The sequence below is a fragment of the Protopterus annectens genome, chromosome 1.part0 (genome assembly GCF_019279795.1).
Source record: "Protopterus annectens isolate FY-2018-M chromosome 1.part0, PAN1.0, whole genome shotgun sequence".
Lineage (NCBI taxonomy): Eukaryota > Metazoa > Chordata > Ceratodontiformes > Protopteridae > Protopterus > Protopterus annectens.
Genome location: NC_056725.1, coordinates 1,158,625,411 through 1,158,651,233, shown reverse-complemented (window position 1 = coordinate 1,158,651,233; position 25,823 = coordinate 1,158,625,411). Strand labels below are relative to the sequence as shown.

General features: G+C 44.3%; 1 protein-coding gene across 4 annotated transcripts in view; it reads left to right on the top strand.

Moving 5' to 3' along the window:
* Positions 1-25,823, top strand: part of CEP57L1 (centrosomal protein 57 like 1) — a 971,979-nt gene that overhangs the window by 263,040 nt on the left and 683,116 nt on the right. The gene's annotated exons all lie outside the window — the stretch shown is intronic.

Below are 25,823 nucleotides of genomic sequence, written 5' to 3'. Positions count from 1 at the left end.
AGCTGTCACGTTTTCCTTTTCTGTAACTTTAAATTTTGTAGCAAACCATTTTGCACATCAGTTTTGTACTATTTTCAATTCTGATATTATGCTTTACTGCACTTGCATGTGTTAATCTTGCTGGATTATTTTTCCATCCCAGTCTGATCTTTTGATCACCTTTGTCAAGCCTTGGTAGGGAGGACTCTGTAAGTGCAGACTCTTATCGTTGTCTTAGACTGTTGTGCTAAAGGATTTTCCTTCTGGGAAAAGTAGTAGAAAGTTGTGGGTAGTTTTTACCATTGCTTTTTGGGCCATCCTTTCCAGGAGTGGTTGTGGTTGCAGTTTATTTCAACAGTTCTTTGTTCAGTTTCAGTGGAACAGCACATGATTTCTTTAGAATGAGTCCAAAACAAATACACAGTGAGCAAGTGCATTGTGCCCTCCCACACACACACAGTTTGGTAGTCTTGCTGAAATTGAGTGCATGATCAGTTTAAATTTATGGTTATTTTTCTTGCCAATGAGCTACAAAACTAATTTAATTTAAAACTTTAAAAAATGTAATTTCTACTACAGATACAATGATTATCTATTTTGTTTATGTACTTGCCTTCTTTTCTAGTAAAATGCACAAATCCTGTACATTAATGTCAGTTTATTTTTCTTTGTGCTGCACTGGAAACTAGCGCATTAGATCATTGTATTGGAGATGCATAGCCATCCACGTGGGCAGTACGTCTTAAATCAATCACTTCTGATTTGCATCAGCATGTAGCAGCTGCACACAAAAAATGCAGTTTGTATAATGTATTGGCCTAAGTAATGTATAGTAACAGTACACCAGTGTCTAGATAAATCCATGTTTACTCTTTTTGAAGAGTGATCATTGTGCGTGCAAGATGTGAATTTCAGCAACTCTATTTAGTTTCCAAGATGCTACCAAGTGGCTTTAGTCACTTGGAGCAGATGGAACAAACCATTCTAGATAAATATATTTTTCTTCTGGCTATAGCGTCTTTGGGGAAGACTGGTTTGTACTACACTTTTTTTCATATAACAGGAAAATAATTGTTGCACATTTGAAGACACTTGATAAATTTGGTGTCCTAACGATTTTGTTGGTTAATTTTTGCTAACTAGTGCCTGTGGTAGGACTCTATAGCAACAAGGTGATACCCATAATCATAATTCCTACAACTGAAAAATTGTTAAATTTTCCAGGTAATGCAGCAGACAATGATACTTGCTGTAATTCAACTGAAATGTAAAGTGCACTGATGTAGGTTGAAACATCATTGGATTTAATGCAAGAAAGTTACTTAACAATGACCTGTTATTGTAGGGAGGTTAACCAGACAAGCATTTGTATATCCTTACTGTAAAATAACTGGATGGAGGCATATACAGTAAGTGAATGTGACATTCAGCAGCACAGTGTGCTTACATGTCAAGTTTGAATTTTTTTTCTTTGCTGTGCACATTCAGTCTAAGAACCAGACAGATGGTTTAAGGTCTCTTGAAATAATGACACAACTCTAAAATAAACCAAAAAACAAGAGACCACCATACAGTGGCACCAGATAAATCCTTTGTTGTAGAAGTGCCCTAGGCAAAAAAGCAGGAACAGACCGGTTTCAGCTTCATCAATGTTAATGTCTAATAAATAAGAAATGCCTTATGTACATAATTTAAAGGACATGTGATCAATTACAGATGCTCATTAAGCCCTGGTTTAAAGAGACCTCCCAGTTTAACAATCCATGTTTTCTCCATACTGTTTAATAGTTCATGACATCCTAATTTATTGCTTCTGGGTCTCATGATTTTATCTATAATAGTAAAATTAAATGTAGCATTTTTGTGTGTCATTGTATGTTTATAGAGGGCATTGGTTTCTTTATGGTGTTTAATGTCGCCAAGATGTTCAGAAGTTCTGAATTTAAGGGGTCTGGAAGTTTGCCCTATGTAGAATGCTGAACAATTGCAACTAGCTAAATAAACCACCCAATCAGTAACGCAATTAGCAAAAAATGAAATGTCCTAGACTTGAGGGGTATTTTGACTACTGAAGCTGTTGGTTTTTAAAACCCTAGGACAGTGAATACAGTGACCAGAAGGGTGACAACCAATTAAGGGGTCACCTGACAAAGTAACCTGTGTGTTTCTTACAATGAAGTTGACCATGTTTATAATGGTTGAAAAAGGCGGCAAGATTTTTGCTTTTCTTGAAGGAAAAGTGACCTCTGTCGCCCAAAATATCACCAAGTCTAGTGTCAGATGTCAAAATATTGCAATGGTGTTGCACAATATCCATTAGTGCCTTGGTGTTGCATCCGTATGTAGTAAATAATCTAAGGGGCCCCCCACCCCTATTACATTTGGCTTTATAAAGAAGAAGATTCTCACGCTCCATGTTATCTACATTGTGTTTCGTATGTAAAACATGGCCCATTTTATAACCTCTGTCCCTAAATCTAAGAACCAAATCATCCCTGAAGTGTTCATAAGTATTTCCATTGGAACAAATGTGTTTCATCCTCATAAATTGAGATTTGGGGATGTTCCTACAGATGTGGGTTGGATGAAAACTGGTGACATGGAGAAGTGAATTGTATTTGGGAAATTTCAGATGAACTTCAGTGGTCAACGTGTGGTCAAATGCTCTGGAGACCAACACATCCAAAAACAGAATTTGTTCTTGTAGTTGACCGTAAACTCAATTCCTCATTTGTTTTCATTTAGGTATGCAATGAATTCCAGTAGGTAATCCACATCCGCTCTCCACACCAACCAGCAATCATCCAAATATCTCCTCCAGATGTCCATTTCGTCTATATACAAGTTATGGGAGTTATCATAAATGATCTGCTCCTCAATATATACCATAAATCTGCATATATTGGGGCAAAAGATGCTCCCATAGCTGTACCCTTGATCTGTAATAAACATTTGTCCCGAAAGAAAAATAGGTTCTTCGTGAGCACATGTTCAGTGAGACAGAGGAGCAATGTATTGAAACCTGGTTTGTACATTTCTGTTTTGTTTAACCAATAGTCTAAGGCTTCCAACCCTGCCCAGTGTGGGATGTTGGTATATAGGGATGTGACGTCTATTGTACACATCAACCAATCAGGTTCTAATTGTACCTCCGAAATAATCTGGAGGAATTCAGTAGTCTCTCTAATACGTGCCCGAACACATTTAAGAAGTGCAGCTGATTTATTTATGGCATATATTGAGGACCAGATCATTTATGATAACTCCCGTAACTTATATATAGACGAAATGAACATCTGGATGAGACATCTGGATCATTGCTGGTTGGTGTGGAGAGCGGATGTGGATTACCTATTGGAATTCATTGCATACCTAAATGAAAACAAATGAGGAATTGAGTTTACGGTCAACTATGATAAGAACAAAATCATTTTTTTGGATGTGTTGGTCTCCAGAGCATCTGACCACATGTTTACCACTGACGTTCATCAGAAATTTCCCGAATATAATTCACTTCTCCATGCCACCAGTTTTCATCCACCCCCACATCTGTATGAACATCCCCAAATCTCAATCCAAATCTCAATTTAGGAGGATGAAACGCATTTGTTCTGCTGGAAATACTTATGAACACTTCAGGGATGATTTGGTTCTTAGATGTAGGGACAGAGGTTATAAAATGGGGCATGTTTTACATATGAAACGCAATGTAGATATCATGGTGCGTGACAGTAGTCTTCTTTATAAAGCCAAATGTAATAGGGGTGTGGGGCCTCTTAGATTATTTACTACATACGGACGCAACACCAAGGCACTAATGGATATTGTGCAACACCACTGGAATATTTTGACATCTGACACTAGACTTGGCGATATTTTGGGCGACAGATATCACTTTTCCTTCAAGAAAGGCAAAAATCTTGCTGCCTTTTTCAATCATTAACATGGTCAACTTCATCATAAGAAACGCACACAAGTTACTTTGTCAGGTGACCCCTTAATTGGTTGTCACCCTTCTGGCCATTGTGTTCACTGTCCTTGGGTTTTAAAAACAAACAGCTTCCGTAGTCAAAATACCCCTCAAGTCTATGACATTTCATTTTTTGCTAATTGTGTTACTGATTGGGTGGTTTACTTAGCTAGTTGCAGTTGTTCAGCATTCTACATAGGGCAAACTTCCAGACCCCTTATTCAGAATTTCTAAACATCTTAGCGACATTAAACACCATAAAGAAACCAACGCTCTCTATAAGCATACAATGACACACAAAAATGCTACATTTAATTTTACTATTATAGCTAAAATCATGAGACCCAGAAGCAATAAATTAGGATGGCATGAACTATTAAACAGTATGGAGAAAAAATGGATTGTTAAACTGGGAGGTCTCTTTAAAAACCAGGGCTTAATGAGCATCTTTAATTGATCACGTTCTTTAAATTATGTATATAAAGCATTTCTTATTTATTAGACATTAACACTGATGAAGGCTATGTAACTGAAGCTGAAACCAGTCTGTTCCTGCTTTTTTGCGTAGGGCACTTCTACAATAAAGGATTTATCTGGTGCCACTGTATGCTGGTCTCTTGTTTTTTGGTTTGCTTTGACTTGTACTGAGACCATGCAGCTGCCATACTCGCAGAGGTTTCTTTCAGTTTCAGACAACTCTAAAATATCTCTTGGGAAAGTGACTCTTGTTCTGCAAATATTCTCACACACTTTGGGGCATAAACTGAATCTTTGGGATATTAGTCATGAGTGCTGTCAAAATAGTTTGCATCAGTTGCTTTCATCTTAATAGTAAAATTGATGCTCCTTGATAATGGGGAATGAAAGGTTTAACTTGGAAAGAGTTTGAAGACTAGTGTTAACCGAGCTAAGAAACAGAACTGTTGTACATACAGTAAGGGGCAGGATATACAGTGCAAATTATATTTTTCACATCATTTGGTTTGTATAATGCTTAGTATCAATTATTTGGTGCATTGTATACGGGCAGGATATACAGTGCAAATTATATTTTTCACATCATTTGGTTTGTATAATGCTTAGTATCAATTATTTGGTGCATTGTATACAAGTGCAGTACTCTTCATGTAGTTACTAGCGTTACAGATCATTAGAAGGTAATGTAAGGGCAGCTGTAGTAACAGAATAATTTTACATTGTACAAATCAGATAAGCAAGTTATTCAGTGCTTGCTAATTGGTGCATAACAATCCTGTCTGACTAATCTCCAAATTAATCAGTGCCGTCCAACCTGCAGTGCACCTCCTGGCATGGACAGCATTCCCACACTCCTAGGACTCAAATCTTGATTGCTGTACCTTGTATTAAAGGTGAAAACTTCAATATATTGCAACCTCAGACTTTGTTTATATTCCCTGCATTTGCACTTTCAATATCCCTGTTTTGAGGATTGCAGAAGTCCTCAGGATTTCAACAGGAAGCCCTGTGCTATACATATTCTTATCAAAGCTTTCCATACTCTATTTGTTTGCATGGTACTGTTCTCTGTGAACACTGCTAGCTTTAACAAGGCTACTAAGGGCGTTAAGAACCTTACAATTGCATTTAATACTTGACTTTGAAGAAATGGCGGGGGTCAAAGAAAATTACCTCCAAAATATATTTTGAAAATAGGGAAACTGAAAAATTAAGGAAGGTCAATGGATACGTTTTGGGAGTGTAATGAGTTGGCAGTAAAAATAAAGTGAAAGTAGAAGTAAAGTAAAAATAAGGGCATATATTACAACAGAGAGAGGTAAAAATATAGAGAGGAAGACTAGCAAGAAAAAGGGAGAGGTAGTGGAATAAGTCTAGTAAAAGAAGAATATAGGAACAAAGTATGAGAATAACAAATAATGTTAAGTTGTCAATCTCGCCTTCATTCTTGCTTGATGGGTTCGGAGCCGATCCTCGGCTCCGACTCGGCACTTGCTTTAGCTCGAGAACTCCTTTTACCAGCTCGAGGCAGCCCCATATCCCATGATGCAAGGCAGTAAGTACCCAGATCTCGTTTGCTGCTTCGCTTGGGAGGTCTTCTTTTTGCCAGCTCCTGGTAAGTTGTTCACTTTTGTGATTTTAAGCCCCTTTAGTCAAAAAAAACTTTATATTTATAGTTTTAACTCTAGCTTATACCTTTTCTGACAGAAATTTCCTGTCTCCGTTAATTTTTAGTTAGTCTATCTTAAAACCCTATCCCATCCCCCCCCCTGTTAGGGTGTGTGTGTATTGGTTTTATACAATACCTTTTTGGTATTTCTTTTAAGTTAATTTGACTGGTGTGTGTGAGTGTGTTTTTCTGCACCATGTCAAAGGAGAGGGTCTCAGGTTTTAAGAAGTGTGACTCGTGCTGTCAGAAGATGTCTCTGACAGACGGTCACACTTCTTGCCTGTATTGTCTGGGCCCTCTTCACCTGCAGGACTCCTGTGCTATTTGTCACTCCTTCAGCCAGAGAGTCCTGCAGGAGAGACATAACAAACTGGTTCTTAGGGGCCTTCTTAAGCCGGAGGGCTCTCCGGCTAAGTCGGCTCCATCAAAACCAGCAAGAGTTTCCAAGGCCCAGGCTTCTGTTTCTAAGCCTGCGGCCTCGGCTCCGACTCGTACTGAGTCGAGATCGGCTCCGGCTGGAGCCGATTCTGGCTTTACAAAGCACTCGGCACCGATGGCTATCGGTGCCGAACCTATTTTGACCACTTCGATGTCGGCTCCGATCGGCTCCGACACCCATGTGGCACAGGCATCGGTGTCGGCTCCGACACCGTTACTTTGGTGGCTGTATCGGCTCCGGCTGGAGCCGATACATCGAGACGTTCTGTTGGCTCCGAGAAGTCGGCGCCGACAGGATCTGTAGTATCGGTTCCGATGGCTCATTCCAGGAAGAGGTCGAGGTCTCCTTCCTTGGAGCCGATACTTTCGGCTCCGGCTTCGCCTCTTCTATCGGAACGGAGCCATCGGAGCCAATCTTCAAGGTCATCCAGGTTGTCAGATCATGACCTAGAGAGAGTGGTCAGTAGATTACTCAAGTCACAGGTACTGGCCCAAATGTTACACAGTCCGTCTCAGCAGACGACTGTAGGTCCACACCCCGTTACAGTTCCTCCTTCAACTCTACCCCAGAGTTTGGAGTTGGAGTCTTCGGGCATGGTTACTGCTACGGCTGGAGGACGGATACCCCCTTCTGTTCCTTCAGCCTCTACTCTTATCTCCTCTTCCTTAGAGGGATTCGGTGGTCGGGCTTCCATGGTCTCCTCCGAGGGGTGAGTGGCATCGGACCCTTGTCCGAGCCCGCTCTTCCCCTTGGAGCCTCGGCCTTGGTGAGCTCGGCTCCGACATCTGCCTCGAGACTTCCCTTCGGTGGCCCCTGGAGTTCCTACCTCTTGAGCGGGTTCTCTCGGACCTGCCTGGGAGGGAGCATTCGAGGTGATGAAGAGTGTACTGGCCACTGGTATCAGTCAGCAGTCTGTTCCCGTAGCTCCTCCCTCTATAGTACCTGTTGACATCTCTGCCACTTCTCTTGCTACAGGACCCAGAGATCCTCCGCCTCAGGTTTCCCCATTGGGAATTTCCCCTCTTCCGAGGATTCTCCTGATGTTTCGGAGATCCTCCTAGGAAGAGGACTTGTAAGAGGAAGCATGTAGACTCCCCGAGTCTGTCACTTGGATACTGACTTTGATGAGTCAGAGGGATCCCCTAGATCCCCTCTGAGGATGTCTCCTTCTCAGACATCCTAGAACTTCTGAAACAGAGGAAACTGGCCCACCAACAATCCCTCTGAGGATGAGTCAGTATACCTAGAGGCGTTTGGATCTCGGCCCTCCACCTCCTGGGTGTCTCCGCCTTCGACCCCTGATGCAGGTTATTGCACGAAGGCGTGGGCAGCTCCTGACTCTGTAGAGCCAGTCCCTAGGAGGCCTTCTAAATTTATCACTGCCCCTAGTGACAAACAATTCCTTACCAAGGGTGTCCCCGCTGATGCCATGGTGGTGGCTGCGGCCACCAAAAAGGAACTTGCAGATCCTTCCGTGCCCGTCCATCCTCCTAATAAGGACTCTAGGACCATGGATAGGTACGGTAAGCGGATGTTTTCCTCAGCGACCTTTGCTATGCGTTCGCTGAATTACCTATGTCACTTCACCAGACTCCAAAGAGATATCCTCAAGGAGCTGGGAGAAGTAGTTCAGGATCCTACAGCTGCAGGGGCCCAAGAAAAGATTGCTTCGCAGCTAGGAACCCTCAATTCCATTGCTAACTCCTCCATGCGGCTAATATCTTATGCTGCGGATGGAGCGAGTAGAGCCGCAGGCACAGGTGTGGCTCTTAGACGCCAAGCCTGGATGCGGCTATGTGATTTTGCGGATCCCTTTAAGGCGTCCTTCACAAATTCTCCCTTTGATGGGTCAGCTTTGTTTGGCCCTCAGGTGAAGGAAACCTTGACCAGGTGTGAGCAGGACGGCAAGACTCTTTCTGCTGTTGGAGTCCGTTTTCCACCCCTTCTAGGCCTTATCCCAAAGGACAGAAGGGTGGGAAGATGTGGTTCCGTAAATCCCAAGGAGTCACGCCGGATTCACGTGGTCAGTTTACCCCTAGAGGCAGAGGGGTAACAACAACAGACGCCGCTCTAGAGGCAGAGGGGTCCAAGAACCAGGGAAACAGGGAGCCTCTCTCTGATAAGCCCTTTCAGCATCCCTGAGGTGTTGCCCGGCTGTCCCTCCTTGGAGGCAGTCGGGAAGATTATCACTGTACCCAGAAGCCTGGCATTCCCTCACTCAAGACAGATGGGTACAGTCGATCATATCCAAGGGTTACATAATTCCTTTCTAGGAAAGTCCCTTCCCCTCAAGTTCCCTTCCAGATGTACCACCCGGTCTAAGGGACATTGCAGAGTTAGAAATCGCAAAACTACTGCAAAAAAGAGCCATTCAGCCAGTTGCAATAGACCATTCAGAGCCCGGAATCTACTCAAGGTTCTTTTTGGTCCCCAAAAAGACGGGAGACTGGAGACCAATATTGGATCTCAGCAGACTCAACAAGTCTGTCAGGAAGACAAGATTCCGAATGGTCACTCTTCAGTCAATTCTGCCCTTCTTACAGAAGGACAACTGGATGTGCTCAATAGATCTTCAGGACGCGTACTATCACATCAAAATTCACAGACGCTCCAGAAGATTTCTCCGCTCGGCTGGGGTCCAGTCACTTCCAGTTCAGAGCCCTGCCCTTTGGTCTCACTACAGCCCCAGAGTGTTCACCAAATGTATGGCAGTGGTAACGGCTCACCTGAGACGCCAGGGATTCCAGGTGTTTCCGTATCTCGACGACTGGCTCCTGTCAGCCACCACCAGGCATCAGCTTATACAAGCCAGGGATTACACAATAGACCTGTGTTCTCATTTAGGCATCTCAATCAACTTCGAAAAGTCATCCTTATCGCCCTGCCAGTCTATTACCTTCATAGGCGCAAACTTAGATACTGTTCGGATGTCAGCTACCCTTACAGAACAAAGAGTTTCAGACATTCAGACTCATGTCAGGATCATTCTGGCCAGCAAGAAAGTACAGGCCAGAATGGTTCTAAAGGTATTAGGTCTCATGGCTGCGGCCATTACTCTTCTTCCCCTGGCTCGGTTCTGCATGCGCCTCCTTCAGTGGATGCTGTTCACCCAGTGGTCATACCAGCAACTCCCAATGCGTCACCAGATTCTGGTGACACAAACATGCAAAGAACATCTTGCTTGGTGGATCACATCGTCTCAGGTTCACCAAGGCAGGTGCTTTGTACCTCCATCCCCGATAGCCACTGTCACCACGGATGCCTCCCTTATCGGGTGGGGGGGTCATTATCAGGGCAGGATGGTTCATGGGACGTGGCAACCGTTAGAGTACCATCTGCACATAAATGTCCTGGAGATGAGAGCAGTGCTTTTAACGTTGCAAGCCCTCAACGACTTTCTTCCCGTAGGGACAATTGCAGTCCACACAGACAACATGTCTGTAGTTTGGTATATCAACAAACAGGGCGGAACCAAGTCCTACCCCTTGTGTCGAGAAGCGCTCAGACTTTGGCAATGGGCGATCTCCTCTCATCGGTTTCTGGTAGCAACGCATATCCCTGGGAAAACCAACATTATAGCGGACAGATTGAGCAGAGCTATCCTCATGCCTCACGAGTAGTCTCTCAAGCAATCTATAGCGGAAGAGATTTTTCTGGAATGGGGTCGTCCATGTTGCGATCTTTTTGCTACTCCCCAAAACAGCAAATGTCCAGACTTCTTCAGCCTCTTCCCTCTATCAGGCCATCCCCCCAGAGACGCTCTGACCCAGGATTGGCCCCAGGGACTTCTTTATGCATTCCCTCCATTTCCTCTGATCCCTCAGGTGATCCAGAAAGCTACCGCTTTGAGAGCCAAATTGATTCTCATTGCCCTTACTGGCCTCGACAAGTTTGGTTCCCGTTCCTCCATCATCACCTTTTGGTGCAGCCGTGGCATCTGGACCCAGTGCCAGATCTTCTGATTCACCAATCGGGTCAGCTGCATCGGTCAATCCCTTCTCTCAACCTCACAGCATGGTTGCTCCACTTCCTTCCTTAGCCAGGCTTCCTTTGATCTCTAACCCAGTTAGAGATATTATTGTAGCTTCACTTAAATCCTCTACCAGGAGGATTTACACAAGCAAATGGAAACGTTTCTATTATTGGGCTAAGGCCCAAAATATTGATCCTTTTACTGCCCCTGTTCAGGCAGTTCTGGACTTCTTAGCAGAGATTTTTCATGCAGGCTCCTCTTCTTCCACAGTCAGAGTTCAATTGGCTGCTATTTCTAATTTTCATGTCGGGATAGCAGATCATAATATTATGTCCCATAGGCTCTGCAGGGCCTTCTTGAAAGGAATTTTCCTACTAAAGCCTCCAATTAGGAATCCTCCTCCTCAGTGGGATCTAAATTTAGTGCTGACATCCTTGATTCTTCCCCCCTTCGAGCCAGCTGTTTCTTGTTCCCTGAAATATCTTTCTTGGAAAACCTTATTCCTAGTGGCTATTACATCTGCCAGGAGGGTGTCTGAACTTCATGCTCTTTCGGTTCGACCCCCCTATTTGATTTTTCACAAAGACAGAGTATCTTTGAGAACCAATCCATCCTTTTTTACCTAAGGTCGCTTCAAAGAACAATCTGAATCAATCCATTGATCTCCCTGTATTTTTTCCTAATTATTCAGATAGAGCTGAACAAAAACTACATTGTCTTGACGTCCACCGTCAGCTTAGATATTATTTGGATAGAACAAAAAAATTTAGAAAATCTGATCAACTTTTTGTTTCCTATGCGGATAATAAAAAAGGCCTTCCTGTTTCTAAAGTGACTTTGTCCAGATGGCTTTCTTCGGTCATCACTGAAATTTATACGATCAGGGGAAAACAGCTGTGCTCAAAACCTAAAGCACATTCAACTAGGAGTTTAGCTACTTCTACAGCTTTTCAAGCTAGACTACCTTTGGACACTATTTGTGCAGCGCCACTTGGGCCACTCCTCACACTTTTGTTTCCCATTACAAATTGGACTTGGCCTCCAGGGACAGAGCCAGTTTTGGCTCTACAGTCCTCAAGAGTTTGTTCCATTGAGCCACCCAGGATAGAGGTGCTAGGGACGCGGTCCCATCAAGCAAGAATGAAGGCGAGATTGACAACTTAACATTAAGAAGTTATGTACCTACCATAACGTTCCATGTTAGTTGTCTCTCTCGCCTTCTTTCTTGCGACCCTCCCTCCTTCCCCCTGGCCTGGACAGACCTTGTATAAGAAACTATTATGCTAAAGACCATTCAGACCTGGTCCTTTTTCCATCTGTAAGTTTCTTCTTCCTTTGGGAAGTATTTTTATGCTTGGTGTTATTGCCCTTTGTCAACAAACGAGATCTGGGTACTTACTGCCTTGCATCATGGGATATGGGGCTGCCTCGAGCTGGTAAAAGGAGTTCTCGAGCTAAAGCAAGTGCCGAGTCGGAGCCGAGGATCGGCTCCGAACCCATCAAGCAAGAAAGAAGGCGAGAGAAGACAACTAACATGGAACGTTATGGTAGGTACATAACTTCTTATTTTCCACAGGTAAGTACCCTGATGGTGGCTAATTATTTCCATCAGAAACATACTTTTGTCAGTTTTTTGTCTGAGACTTGGAACCAGGGTCGTTGAGAGGTTCCTGTCATAATTAATTCAAGTCCTCTATTTAGTCTATTGGTAAGGTTCTAAAATGGATAGTCAGTTACTCTTTTCTAATAGAACGATGGATCTGGGTCTCAGCTTCTCAGATATTCCCCCTCTGATCAGCAAGAAAAGACATTGGTCTTAAGAAGGCATTGGGCATGACTGTGGCTTCCCTCTTTACCTTTGGCATGACTCATTCTACTGTTGTCATATACTGTTCCTCAGTTTCATCATTTTCTCTGACCCTCTGGTGCTGCTGCATGGGGAAGCCACTAAAGACTTGGAGACATATGTCCTCTGTGGCTGTTTGACTGCTCTCTTTGGGTAAGAACCATTCTTGCTGGCATCAGAGGTGGGGAGTGTATGATGATTTACAGGAGTGTGCTAAGCATCTTGGTTCCCAGGGAAGTGAAAGCACTTTGGTTGCCCTTTTTTCTAATGAGTTTCCCAGGGAAAGTTGCATAAAATTAAGCATTTTTCTTGTGTCTAAGGCAGACTAAGAGAATTGGCTGGGTTTTGCCAAAGATCTATTTGTCATTATAGTCTGGTCTTCCCATCATTTAAAAATTGAGATTCTCTTCTTTTGGATTCCGATTCAGTCGGATTTGCAGGAATTGGGATTTGACTATAGTTTCTACTCCAGGTAATGGGGAAAAAAAAAAAAAGAGTCAGAGGAAAGCTGGTCTTTGCTTGTTTTCATATTCCCCTCCTGAAGAGTTTTTTTTTTTTCCAGACACTTATCAGGATGAATGTTTTATTGTTTTTGTTTCTACTGAAATAACCCAGGGTCTCAGCAAATATATTAAGATTTACTGCAAGTAGATTTCCCTCAACCTGCAGCTATTTCACCTGTTTTGCCAGTCTTAAGAGGATGCCTTTCTTACATCCTGTAGTCACCAGCCTCCAGAAAGTATGGCAAATATTACAAAATTCCCCAGTTGTACAAATTAATTTTTTCAAACCCTAGGGCAGACCCTGCAGTGATTTATTTTTCCAAACCATTTTTTCTGAACACCTGATACTAACCCTTTCCCATCTGACAAAGACTGGAGAGCTTTTCTTTGGTTGTGGAGGAAAGTACAGATTTCTTCTGTCTTGGCCTTCAACAACATGAATTGTCAGACGCATCAGTGAGCAATTTAATTCTAGACCTGCCTCCTTCAGATGTTAAGACAAATCTAAATTCTTAAGTAATTAAGCCTTCTTTAAAATGTTTTTGACTCAGCTGATGCTGTTTTTTTGTGCAGCTGCTACTGGGTCAAAAAGATTTGCCAGGCTGTGTTATCAGAATTTGCCAGAGAGCAGATGAACCTTCCTCTGCTGAGGTCTTTAAGAGATTTGATGAAGGGGAAAAGCTTATTCAGGGGGGGTCACTAGATTTTTCAGTCTTCCATACCCAAATTTATTGAAACTTTCCTTCCAGTTTGGGTTCCTTTACAGGAAATGGAAAAAAACAGTTCCTGCAAAACAAAGGAAGGCAAATGTTGGAAATACAATGTCAGATTCAAAAAAGGGAGTGCCTCCCAAAACAAAGAGCTTTCTAAAGCATATTGACAGTATCCCCCAAATTGTCCCCCCACAAAAATACATTGACAACCCAGTAAAGCTTTCGCAAAGTCTGTCTTCACTTTCCTCTGTGGCACCAGCTAACTTGAAATAATCCTCCACATTCATCCAACCAACTAACCTCCCAGTTTCCTCTTTATAGTGGATCAGATGCTCTTTCGGTTTTAGAGCCTATTTCTCCAGATTAAATAAGGAAAGGTGGTGGTGGTGGTGTTACTGTTATTATTGGTTATTCAAGAATATTTTTGGCATTGAGGAAAGGAGGAACTTGGGGAGACCTGTCATAGGTCTTTCTTTTTACCGATGTATCATAATGGAACTCATAAACAAAGAAATTGGTAAACTCCAAACTCTGGATCCCACCCAGTTCGGGTTTGTGAAAGGCAGATCATGCCTTCTGAACCTGATCGACTTCTTTTGAGGCAGTCACCAAAGCCGTAGATGAGGGTAAGGTGGTTCACACAGCCTATCTTACCTCGCCAAGACTTTCAACACCATCCCCTATTCTGGAATTATAGCTAAACTCACTAAACTAGGTATAAATCCCTACGTCACAAGATGGGTTGCCAACTTGGCTCACTGACAGAACCCACACACTAAAAGTTGCACACTCCAAATCTGACCTCAAAACCAATGACAAGTGGAGTTACCCCAGGGTTCAGTCCTAGGACCTCTCCTGTTTGGTATCTACTTCTCTGAAGTACAGGCTAACACAGAAGGCCTCTGGCTAATGACGTTTGCAGATGACTGAAAACTAGGAGCCATAGTAGATGTGGAAATCCTACTGAAGGGCCTCGCTGAGACAGATGCCTGGTGTCAGAGACATGGCCTCAAGCTCAATGCCAAAAAGTGCATTGTCATCCCCTTTGGTAAAAACTCTGTACCCATGAACTACTACATAGACAGCAGTCTACTTAACACCGAATGTGTGATGAGACCTTGCGACCCAGGTGGACAGTAGTCTGTCCTTTGATAGTCACATTGCCACAGTAGTCAGGAAGTCCTTCTACGTGGCACACCATCATAAAAGGGTTCTCATCCAGGAAAAAAACGTCATTGTTCCTCTCTACTCGACACTCATTAGACCCATTATAGAGTACAACGCCCCTTTTGGAATGTACCTCACAAGACATCTGCAGCAGCTGGAAAGGCCACAGAAGTACCTCACAAAGAGGATTACTGGCCTCAGATGCCCTACACTAACAGTCTCAAACTCAAGCTTTACTCCGTAGCATATCGCCTACTCCGAGGTGATCTCTTCCTAACATATAAAGCTGTGTCAAACCCAGAGCTGTTGGACATGCTACACCTACAGAAATCCCAATCCCTCTGAGCTACACGCTCTAGGGACCCAAACCTCGTCACCACAATAAACAAGACATGCTGGAGGGATAGATTCCTGTCCCAGAAACTTCCCATACTCTGGAACAGGCTAACCATCTATGTCAAGCAAATGAAATTCATTAGCACTCTTCAAGAAAAATCTTGATGAGTGGATGGGAAATAGGAAATACACCCCAGGGATCACTTCTATGTCTCTGCTTGACAGTGGCACAGGAAAATAACTTTCTTGGGTGGCGTAAGCCAGGGAACCTTGTTGGCTAGGCTTACATAGGCCCTTGGGCCGATAGCCTAGTACCTACCTATGAACCTTCACAGCAAGGTTCTAAAGTTCAAACTGCCCTTACCATAGTCTGTTGCATCTAATTCCAACTCAGTTTTCTAGCAGCTCTGGAATTTACAGTCCTCACATTCCAGTTCTCTAATATTTTGGATGCTTTTCAAGATGATCTGGTTTACATTTTCAGTTGTCTGCTTTACTTTTTGGGTTGTCATCAGCTCCATGTGAGTTTATATAATGCCTTGGTCATATAATAACCCATTTGCAGGTTACTGGGCATTCACATTTTCCCAAATTCAAACTCCTTAGGCTTTTACAAAAGTTATCAGAAATATTTCCTGTACTTTTTTTTCTCAGTCTGGGATTTCAGTTGAACCTGGAGAAATCCTCTAATTCTCTCTCACAGGTGGACAGAGCTGTTGGACATGCTACACCTAAAGAAATCCCATAGGACAGCCACGGCAATAAAAAGTCTCTCTTAATACTGATATAAACCATAAAATAGGACAAGCGCTTTCACGTATCAAGTACGCTTAATCAGATCCTTTAAAAATCAAATAAAAACCTTCAGTTTAAATACAGTAGTATAACCAATCAACAGCTCATAACAATTAAAGCTAATTGAATATCAATTGAGCATTAAAAATACAGAACACAGATTCACACTTTTCTCAGCCTGCGTCCCTTCAATACAGGCTTAATAGAGATGCTGTTATTTATTCCTGGATATTTATGTGCTTGTAACATCAGTATCCAATGGAGTTCTTGCTCAAGGAAGTTATTGGTATCACCCCCTCTGATATTATTGTACACTGGTTGTAAAACCCTAAACAAAAACCGGTGTTCAGGAAATATCATTACATGCATGGCCAAAGCATTCAATTCATTCTTTTTGCGTATTTCATATAGATGTTTACTTATATGTTCCTTCAGCCTCTAAATAGTTTTGCCCACGTAATAACATGGGCATGTATCTCACGTAGCCAAGTACACCAGATTACTAGTATCACAATCCGCATAGAACCTAGGTTCAAATTTAAACAGTGTTGGGACAGTTGAATGTTTGTTGTGTACATAAATCATCACAAAATTTGCACTTCCTACATGCATAAGTACCTTATCTTTTGCTCTCTATAGAATGTTTGTTTATTCCTCTTATCCTTGCATAAAAGCTGTTTTCAAGTTAGCATTATTGCAAAATATAAAGTGTGGAGTCTCACCTACAGTTCTAGCGGTGGAGTCCTCAGTGAGCAAAAGTGGCCAATATTTGTGAACAATATCTTTTACCACTTTGTTGTTACTAGTATAATCCGTGGTAAAGGAAAAATATTTCCTGTTTCGTGTTTGAACATACTGGATGGGGAAATAACTGCAACTTCAGACTGAATTCCGCTAGAATTGTAGGTGAAACTCCACACTTTTATATTTCGCAATAATGCTAACTTGAAACCACTTTTATGTAAAGATAAGATGAATAAACATTCTATAGAGAGAAAAAGATTAGGTACTTATGCATGTAAGAAGTGCAAATTTTGTGATTTATGTACACAACAAACATTCAACTGTCCCAACACTTTGTTTAAATTTGACCCTAGGTTCTATGCTGATTGTGATACTAGTAATCTGGTGTACTTGGCTACGTGTGATACATGCCCATGTTATTACACGGGCAAAACAACTTAGAGGCTGAAGGAACATATAAGTAAACATCTATATGAAATACGCAAAAAGAATGAATTGAATGCTTTGGCCAAGCATGTAATGATATTTCCTGAACACTGGTTTTTGTGTAGGGTTTACAACCAGTGTACAATAATATCCAAGGGGGTGATACCAATAGCTTCCTTTAATTACAAGAACTCCATTGGATACTGAGGTTACAAGCATATAAATATCCAGGAATAAATAACAGTATCTCTATTAAGCCTGTATTGAAGGGACGCAGGGTGTGAGAAAAGTTTGAATTTGTGTTCTGTGTTTTTAATGCTCAATTGATATTCAGTTAGCTTTAATTGTTATGAGCTGTTGATTGGTTATACTGTTGTATTTAAACTGAAGGTGTTTATTTGAGTTTAGTGGATCTGATGAAGTATACTTGATACGTGAAAGTGCTTGTCCTATATTATGGTTTATGTCGATATTAAGAGACTTTTTATTGCCGTGGTTGTCCTACTGGTATTTTGTTATCATGTACGTTTGTTTTCTATTCTAGACACTTGATTTTCATTGGTGATTTTGTTTTACGGATAGTGTTTCTACGATAACTTTGTCCTAAGGAATAAAAGTTGAATTTTATAAGGAACCGCTTCTGACATTTTCAACCAGACTCTATTTGCCAGGGAATATCTCAGAATTCTAGGTTTCATGGTCTCTAATTCTCATGGCTTCCTTTGGCTAGATTTCACATGAGAAAAGTCCAATGGTTCCTCAGATCAGTTTGGACCAAACACCAGCACACCTTATTTCAGATACCTGGTGCTGGGGTTTGTCAAAGGGAGGGTATATCTGCTTTCTCTCAACCTAGATCTCCCTTTTACCCCTGCTGCCCCAACTTTGTAACCACAGATGCCTTGGACTTTGATTTAGGAGCTGTTTCTGAAGGGATGAAAGTCCAGGGTTTATGGAACCAGCCGAACAACCTGAAACACTTAAGTGTCAAAGGAATAGACAACACCACTTAGATGTGGTACATAAACTGGGGGTCTCCAGGTCGTATCACCTTTACAGACTAGCTGTGATAGTATTAAGTAAATTATTATTTTAACTATTAGCATTTAACTAAGTATTATTATTTTTTCTACTTCGACATAACGGAATTACGTTTTTTAAAAAACTGATGTTAAGTTGTCCATCTCGCCTTCATTCTTGCTGGATGGGTTCGGAGCCGATCCTCGGCTCTGACTCGGCCACTCTAAAAGCTCGAGAGTTGGTTCCACCGGCTCGAGGCTCCCCTTATATCCCACAATGCTAGGCAGTAATACCTCAGATCTCGTTTGCCGCTACAGCGATCGAGGTGTGTTGTTTTCTACCGGCTTCAGGTCAGTTGATATAGATTAGTCTATACTTAATTTAAGTCCCTTTAATTTAGTTTTTACTATTTTTTTCCCTTAGTGAGTGGATTTGGATCCCTTCCTACCTGTTTATCCACCCCTTTTTTCTCAAGAACTTAGTAGTTCTTCCCTCAGGCCTTCGGGCCCTTCCATCCCCTTATTAGTGGTGTGGATGTGTTTGTAGGGATTTTAAAATTAATTTTAGTAGTTTAATTTTTAGTTAACCTTAGTGGATAGAGTAATCAGTGTGTTTGTGTTGTGTGCTGGTTACACTTTTTTTTCCTTAAAAATGTCTAAGGATTCAAAGGTCTCAGGCTTCAAGAAGTGTGACTCGTGCTGTCAGAAAATGTCTCTGACAGACAGTCACACTTCTTGTGTGTACTGCCTGGGACCTTTACACCTGCAGGACTCTTGTGCTGTATGCCATGGCTTCAGCCCTAGACTCCTGCAGGAAAGAAAAAATAAACTTATATTACGAGGCTTATTGAAGCCTGAGGGTCCCCCGACTGTTTTCTTCGGGCAAACCCTCTAAGCCTTCTAGGTCGTCGGCTCCAGTATCTGAGTCGACACCTAAGGCTTCGAAGTCTGCTACAACATCGGCTCCGGCTGGAGCCGATGAAACTCGAACTCTTATTTCTTCGGTTCCCTCGGCTCCGGCCGGAGCCGAGGTGTTGGAAATCACCGAGTCGGCTCCGATAAAATTATCGGAACCGACATCTAGGAAAAGGTCTAGGTCACCGTCTCTTGGCTCTGTTCATTCGGCTCCAGCATCTCCCTTGCTGTCTGAACGGAGCCATAGATCTCACTCCTCTAGGTCGTCGAGACTTTCGGACCATGACCTTCAGAGGGTAGTGAGTCGACTTCATAAGTCCGAGGCACTGGCCCAAATGCTTCAGAGCCCGACTCAGCAGTCGATGCTTAATCCGATTTCTCAAAATATTCCTCCTCCGACTCCTTTGAGTTTGGAGCCAGGGCGTTTTGGACCCGAGACTGTGGCAGCGTCGGAGCCGATACATTTGTCTTCGGCGCCATCGTCTGCTCCGTTTTCTTCATTGGAAGAATCTCGGTGCCGGACTTCCCTCGTCGGCTCCGAGGGGGTGAGTGGCATCGGACCCTTGTCCGACCCCGCTCTCCCTCTCGGTGCTTCGGCTCTGGTGAGCTCGGCTCCGACATCGACCTCGGAGCCATCACTGTCGGTGCCGAGGGAGGTTTTCAGCTCTTCGGAGCAGAGACCTCTGGCTCTGCCTGGCAGGGGTGCTTTCGAGGTCATGCGGAGTGTGTTGGAACCTGGTTTAACTCCACAGTCGTCTCCGTCCGCCCCTCCCTCCTCGGTGCCTCAGGTAATTTCTACTCACTCCCTCTTCCCAGACCGCAGAGAGCCAGCTCCTCAAGAATCCCCTGTGGGGATCTCATCCTCTTCCGAGGCCTCTCCTGAATTGGCAGGAGAGCCCCCTAAGAAGAGAAAGTGCAAGAGGAAGCACATAGACTCACCTGAGTCTGTCACCTTTGACACGGATTTAGAGGATTCTGAAGGTTCCCCCCGTTCCCCCTCTGAAGATGTCTCCTTTGCAGACATCCTGGAGATCCTAAAACAGAGGGGGAATTGGCCAGCCCTTAACCCTTCGGAGGATGAATCTGTGTACCTTGAGGCGTTCGGCTCTCGCCCTGTCACCTCCTGGGTGTCTCCTCCCTTTGACCCCCTTATGCAGGTGGTAGCAAAAAAGGCTTGGACGGCTCCTGACTCTGTGGACCCCACCCCCAGGAGACCTTCAGAGTTTATTACAGCACCAGCAGACAAACAATTTTTGACTAAAGGAGTTTCTGTGGATGCGATGGTGGTAGCTGCTGCCACCAAGAAGGAACTATAGCTGATCCTTCAGTGCCTGTCCATCCTCCTAGCAAGGAATCTAGGTCTATGGACAGGTACGGGAAGCGGATGTTTTCGTCAGCGACCTTTTCTATGCGTTCGCTGAACTACCTCTGTCATTTCACTCGTCTTCAAAGAGACTTGATCAAGGAAGCGAGTGAGATGTTAAAGGATCCAACAGCTGCGGGTTTTCAGGATAAGATGAACGCTCAGCTGGCAACCCTCAATTCGATAGCTAACTCCTCCATGCGCCTTCTTTCATATGCGGCTGATGGAGCGTGCAGAGCCGCAGGTACAGGTGTGGCCTTACGCCGGCATGCCTGGATGCGGCTATGCAATTTTGCGGATCCCTTTAAGACTTCTTTCACTAATTCCCCGTTTGATGGATCGTCCCTTTTTGGTCCTCAAGTGAAAAACCTTGACAAGGTGCGAGACGGATGGCAAAACTCTTTCTGCCGTCGGAGTCCGTTTTTCTACTCCTTCTAGGCCTTAGCCCAAGGGCCAGAAAAGTGGGAAGATGTGGTTCCGCAAGCAATCTCAAGGGGCTTTGCCTGACGCACAGAGTCTGTTCCCCTCTAGAGGCAGAGGGGGGATAATGGTAGACGTCGCCCTAGAGGCAGGGGGGGTCCGCAGAACCAGGGCAATCGAGAAACCTTTTTCCGATAAGCTCTTTCAACATCCCTGAGGTGTTGCCCGACTGTCCACCTTCGGAGGCAGTCGGGGGAAGATTATCACTGTACCCAGAAGCCTGGCGATCTCTAACTCAAGACAAGTGGGTACAGTCCATCATTTCCGAAGGCTATTCCATTCCGTTCTTTCACAGATGTTCCACCCGCTCAAAGGGATTAAGCAGCGTTAGAAATATCAAAGTTGCTTGCAAAAAGAGCCATTCAGCCAGTTCCAGCAGACCAGCAAGGATCCGGAATCTACTCCAAATTCTTTTTGGTTCCAAAGAAAACAGGGGACTGGAGGCCCATTTTGGATCTCAGCATCTTGAACAAGTCTGTCAAGAAAACAAGATTTCGGATGGTCACGTTACAATCCATCCTACCCCTATTGGGGAAGGAAAACTGGATGTGCTCTATAGACCTCCAGGATGCGTACTATCATATAAAAATGAACAGACGCTCCAGGAGATTCCTCCTCTTCAGGCTGGGAACCAGTCACTTTCAATTCAGAGCCCTGCCCTTTGGACTCACCACAGCCCCCCGGGTGTTTACCAAATGCATGGCAGTGGTTGCCTCTCACCTGAGACGTCAAGGATTCCAGGTGTTTCCATACTTAGACGACTGGCTCCTCACAGCTCCCACCAAGCATCTTCTACTACTCGCCAGAGACTACACCTTTCGCATATTTCGAAAGCTAGGTATCTCAATAAATTGCGAAAAGTCTGTTTTGTCGCCTTGTCATGTTATTACCTTCATAGGCGCAAATCTAGACACAGTCAGCATGTCTGCGAGACTCACAGACCAAAGGATAGCAGACATACACAAACTAGTTTCTCTTCTTTTCCACAGCAACAGAATCAAAGTCAGATTAGTCCTAAAAGTACTAGGGATTATGGCGGCTGCTATCCCTCTACTTCTATTAGCCAGATTTCACATGAGAATCTTACAATGGATGCTCTTCACACAATGGTCATACCAACAACTTCCGATGTCCCACACCATTGTGATAACGCAAGCATGCAGGAATTATCTTCTTTGGTGGATTTCTTCCCCCCAACTCTTCCTAGGAAGACCCTTTGTCCCTCCCCCTCCGGTTGCTACTCTGACAACGGACGCCTCCCTGATCGGGTGGGGGGGGCATTATCAGGGAAGGACAGTCCAGGGCATATGGCAACCTTATGAACGCCACTTACATATAAATGTTCTAGAGATGAGAGCAGTGCTTTTAGCGTTGCAAGCCCTTCAAGACTCTCTTCCGATGGGAACAATAGCAATTCAGACGGACAACATGTCTGTAGTGTGGTATATCAACAAACAAGGCGGAACCAGATCCTACCCCCTATGTCGAGAAGCACTCAGACTGTGGCAATGGGCGATTTCTTCTCCGCGGTTTCTGATAGCAACGCACATCCCCGGGAAGTCCAATCTCATTGCGGACAAATTGAGCAGAGCTATTCTCATGCCTCACGAGTGGTCTCTGAAAAATTCAGTCTTGGAAAAAGTTTTTCAGAAGTGGGGCCAGCCTTGCTGCGACCTTTTTGCTACTCCCCAAAACAGCAAGTGCAAAGATTATTTCACCCTTTTTCCTCTACCAGGCCATCCCAGCAAAGACGCTCTAGTCCAAGTTTGGCCCCGGGGACTTCTGTATGCATTTCCTCCCTTCCCACTAATTTCTCAGGTGATGCAGAAAGCCATCGCTCAGAAAGCTTCATTGATCCTCATTGCCCCTTACTGGCCTCGACAGGTTTGGTTCCCCTTTCTGCACCATTTTCTGTTGGAGCAACCCTGGCATCTGGACCTAGTTCCAGATCTTTTGACTCATCAGTCGGGTCAGTTACATCACTCCCTCCCCTCTCTGAACCTCACTGCTTGGTTCCTCCTATTCCAACCTTAGCCAGGCTTCCTCAAATATCTCACTCAGTTCGAGATATTTTAATAGCTTCCCATAAATCCTCCACTCGGACGATTTATCTTAGTAAGTGGAAACGCTTCTCCTATTGGGCTCAAGGAAGGGGCATAGATCCTTTCACTACTTCCATTCAAACAGTCCTTGATTTCTTAGCCGAACTATTCCACGCAGGTTCGTCTCCTTCTACTCTTAAGGTTCAATTGGCAGCTATTTCTAACTTTCACGTTGGAATCTCAGATTCTGCCATCATGTCTCACAAGCTTTGCAAAGCTTTTTTGAAGGGAGTTTTTCTTCTCAAGCCTCCTATTAGAAATCCTCCTCCTTCTTGGGACCTTAACTTAGTTCTCACATCTCTGATTCTTCCCCCTTTTGAACCTGCAGCTTCGTGTTCAATGAAATTGCTATCCTGGAAGACACTCTTTTTGGTAGCCATTACTTCGGCTAGAAGAGTCTCAGAGCTTCATGCACTCTGCAGTCGACCCCCTTATCTTTTGTTTCATACGGACAGGGTATCCTTACGGACAAACCCATCCTTCTTACCCAAAGTAGCCTCTCAGGCAAACCTAAATCAGAACATTGACCTTCCTGTGTTTTTTCCTAACTATTCTAACAGGTCTGAACAGAAATTACATTGGCTAGATGTTCATCGACAATTAAGGTATTATTTGGATTGGACCAAACAGACCAGAAAGGCTGACCAACTGTTTGTTTCTTATGCAGAAGGCAGAAGGGGCCTTCCAGTTTCCAGAGTATCACTCTCCAGATGGCTTACATCCTTGATTTCCTTTGTGTATGAGATTAGGCATCAAAAGTTACCAAACAAACCTAAGGCTCATTCAACTAGAGCCGTGGCTACTTCTATAGCTTTCCAAGACAGGCTGCCTATTGATACGATTTGTGCGGCAGCTACATGGGCTACACCTCACACTTTCATTTCTCATTATAAGTTGGACTTGGCTTCCAGAGACAGAGCTAATTTTGGTTCCACTGTACTCAAGAGTCTGTTCCGATAGGCCACCCGGGACAAGGTACTAGGGACGCGGTCCCATCCAGCAAGAATGAAGGCGAGATGGACAACTTAACATATAGAAGTTATGTTCTTACCATAACGTTCCATGTTAGTTGTCTTCTTCTCGCCTTCTTTCTTGCGTCCCACCCTCCATCCCCCTAGCCTGGACAGACCTAGAGGAGTTTGATTGTGACCTTATTTTCCTACCACCTCTATTTGCATATGTATACACTGTGTTATGTATATATTCTCTCATCAGGTTGTAGGTCACCTTCCTTCTGTCATTCTATAGAGGTGGTTTTTCCCCTTTCCAGTGTTCTGGATTTTTCTCCTGGCTGGGCCTAGCTTACAAACGAGATCTGAGGTATTACCGCCTAGCATTGTGGGATATAAGGGGAGCCTCGAGCCAGTGGAACCAACTCTCGAGCTTTTAGAGTGGCCGAGTTGGAGCCGAGGATCGGCTCTGAACCCATCCAGCAAGAAAGAAGGCGAGAAGAAGACAACTAACATGGAACGTTATGGTAAGAACATAACTTCTATTTTTAACTTACTTGATCTGAAGTAGTTAACTTCAATTGTGCATCAACCTATGGGTTATTGGATCCATATTGGATCCAAGCCGGCAGTTTCCAACAGCTAACAGCCGAGCTCCAAGCTCCTCCCCCTTACCCATAACTCCCTGCCATCCCTTCCTGACCTTAGATCTAGTTTGCCGCGGTTACTACCAGCAGCTTGATCTCGAGCTTCAAGTTGGTTTTCTGTAAGAAAAATCTTTCTTGTTAAATAGTTACATTTTTTTGAGTGAGTTTGTGTTGTTACCTATCCTTAGTTTTTAGTGTAATTGTTAGCCTTTCCTCCCCCGTTTCTAGTCGGCGTTAAGGTGTGTGTGTGGTTTTGGGGCCTAGCATGTGTGTTTTTAGTTGGGATGTCTGAGGCCACCAAAACTTTCTTTTCCAAGTGTACCGAGTGTGGCCATAAGCTTTCCCCTGCTGATGGCCACACTCTGTGCGTGATATGCCTTGGGGTTGAACACCTGCCCTCTGGCTGCTCTATTTGTGTAGCGTTCAACCCCAGGGCTATCGGGGACCGGAGGTTGAAGCTGATTCTGGCAGGACTCCTGCCCCTGGACTCTGCTCCATCCTCTGGTCCCTCCGTGACTCCTGCCTCAACAGCGCCGATGGATGCTTCCCTTCCTCTGGCCAGGACTCAACCTCCCACCTTGGGCCAAGAGGATAAGGAAGCCAGGAGGGAAAAGCGCTGAGAAAAACACAAGCGGCGGGCCGAGGCTTCCACTTCGGCCCTGCCAGCCAAGCGAGCTTCTCCCCCTGGGAGGTCCGGACCTTCTCCTTCCCGGCTCCGTTCCCCCAGCTTTTCACCGGGGCCGGAGGAGGATGAGGCCCGGTCTCCTTTGAGGTCATCAAGGCGGCTCTCCCATCCCGCCTCGGTGGCCTCTTCCAGATCCACGAGGAGCCTAACAGATGCAGACTTGGACCGGATGATGAGAAGGTTCCTCCAGGCCCAGCTGCAGATGGGAGTACTCCTGCCTCCACCCCCTCCGGGGGGGGGGGGGCTCGACCCCTTTTTTCACCCCAATTGCTCCTTCCCCAACCCGCTTTCCGGGTTCGGGGTCCACAGAGCCGAGTAGCGTCAGAGCCGGGGGAATGTCGGCGCCGATGGAGTCTGGTACTTCAGCGCCAACAGTGCCCTAGAGCCTGTCGCATCCCTTTTCTTCGGATCCGGGCTCTCTGAGACCAGAGTTGAGCTTCGGATCAGAGGTGGTCAGTATGCCTTCGGCACCGAGTAGGTCAGTGCGTACTGGCCCTTTGGATCCAATTGCTTCGGCCCCGATCTGCTCATTTGATCCGAGGGAAGATCTGCTCTCAGATCCTAGAGAGAGTGGCTCTCCTTCGGTATTCGACGTGGTGGAGAGGGTTCTGTCGAGGGATTCCAG